The sequence below is a fragment of the Glossina fuscipes genome, unplaced genomic scaffold, assembly GCF_014805625.2.
Source record: "Glossina fuscipes isolate IAEA_lab_2018 unplaced genomic scaffold, Yale_Gfus_2 1, whole genome shotgun sequence".
Lineage (NCBI taxonomy): Eukaryota > Metazoa > Arthropoda > Insecta > Diptera > Glossinidae > Glossina > Glossina fuscipes.
In genome coordinates this window covers 43178179-43180381 of record NW_023998415.1, presented here as the reverse complement: position 1 = coordinate 43180381, position 2203 = coordinate 43178179, and the positions used below count along the sequence as shown (strand labels likewise).

The window sequence follows — 2203 nt, the reverse complement described above, 5'->3', positions numbered from 1 at the left end:
TATAAAATCAAATGTATAACATGTTTCTAAATATATACACATATATAATAGTAGAGCAGGAAATCGGCAGAGGAAAAAAAAAAAAAAAAATGTTTTCTTCATAATAAAAACTATTAATACATATATGTAGTGTTAATAAAAATGCATATAAGGAAAAACTACAAAAGAAAGCTAGGGATTAAATATTAAAAATAAAACTTTAAATTCTTAAAGAATTTCATCGAATCTTCAATACCGTATAATAAAATGAATAAAAATACTCATTGGTGGTATTTAATTCATTGCATCCTGATTAATCGGTTCTACTGCTTTACCTTAGGGATTAAATATTAAAAATAAAACTTAAAAATTCTTGAAGAATTTCATCATATCTTCAATACCGTATATTAATGTGAATAAAAATTCTCATTAGTGGCATTTAGTTCACTGCATCCTGATTAATAGGTAAGGCAGTATAATAAGCTGCATAAGTCTTTGATAATTTAGCGAAAAATGTATAAATAATTTTAAATTTGTTATCCTTTCAAATTTTACTTTGTCCATAAAATTGATTTTGTTACCAACAGATTACTTATATTATATTTTAATGTATGTTTATCACACTTTTTATTCTTAACAATAAATTTGTGTGTGACTATGATCGGTCAAGTCCGATTCATTTCATGATACATGCGTTACGTAGCGTATAGAAAATTTAATACACTTTTAATTTCCGGTAGTGATGAAAGTAAGTAAACGAGTAAAAACGAAAGATGTGTTCACCTTGACTACTCACCTTTAAAGGACAACTTATATCGATCGCGTGTATTTGTTTGAAGTATCAGCGGCACAAGAGCGGCATAGCGCTTTTAGATTTGATTTAGCTAAAACGGGTTATAAACAAGGTTTACCTTACTTTTCTATCTCATTCTCTTCTTCTTGACTATGGCAATGTCTAGGCTAAAACGCAATTTGACATAGTGCCAATAAGTTATTTAATTTATTATATATTCCGCGGCGATCGGAGCGATTCAAATATATTAATAAAAAAAAAAATTATGAAATTAATTGTTTGTATCGAATTTGAAGCCATGTAAGACATAGGCTTTTCGCAATAATCGTATAAAGTATTGAGATTAAATTCTTAACAAATTTGTTTCATTTATTTCAATTTGTTTTTTTTTTTTTCAATTGAAGAACTCTGCCCCCTACCGTTTTGAAAGCAAAGCACTTTCGTAATATGTAGTTCGAAGCTAAGAAGTGTTACAATTTATTTAGGTAAAGAAGGCGATAAAGCAATATATGATATATATATATATATGTATATATATATATATATATGATATTGTAGGGATATCGTAGACCTTTACCAAGATTTTTATTTTATGACATAATTCGTCTTGATTTAAAAGCGAATCGTTGCAGTTTGCATTATTATAAATCGCCGGCTGTGACATGTCGCCTAGTATATCGAATATGCCTATATGCTTTCGTAGTGAATGTGGAAAAAGTTTAGAAAATCATTTTGAAAATGTTCGAAAAAAGAAAAAACCAACAACAAATTGTAAAGAGGTTTCATTTCTATAGAGCTACGATATTACGGGAAAGCATTTATTTATTGGTCATCCTTTGCTGAAATTTGATGAAATTTTGTTTCAATTTCTATAATTGAGTAAGAATAAATACACCCATATACATACCTAACGTAAATTTAAATTTAAACTAAATATCTTTATTAGTCATTAAAATCCATCGAAAAATTATTGGCGTCAATGTTTTCAGATAAGGGCGTAGAGAAGAGTAATAGGCACTGTGTGGATAGCAGCAACAGTAACAGTAACAGTAACAATAACAATAACAACAACAACAACAACAACACCAATGCAAACAACAATATTAAAGAAATATTTATATATATATATATATATATATATAAAATATTGTTGTCTCTCCTTTAACTACTTTTTATACATAGATATTAAATATTGTACTCATAGCAATGGCTACAACTGTAGAGCGATGTAGATTTTTGTGTGTTCTATAGAGAATAAATAACAACCATGATGCATAGCAGAGTTACAGCCGGTTAATGAAATGGCAATGTTGGCATTCTTGCTTTGACATTCAAACAGTGCGGTTCATCGTTTTTTGTTTTCCGGTTAAAAAAAAAAAAAAAAAAAGTGTAAACACTATTACAATATATATATATATATATATATATATA

At 27.7% G+C, this 2203-nt stretch overlaps 1 protein-coding gene across 1 annotated transcript in view; it reads left to right on the top strand.

The window, feature by feature from the left end:
* LOC119632599 (proton-coupled amino acid transporter-like protein CG1139) overlaps positions 1-2203 on the top strand; it is a 57671-nt gene that overhangs the window by 23040 nt on the left and 32428 nt on the right. The window lies entirely within an intron of this gene.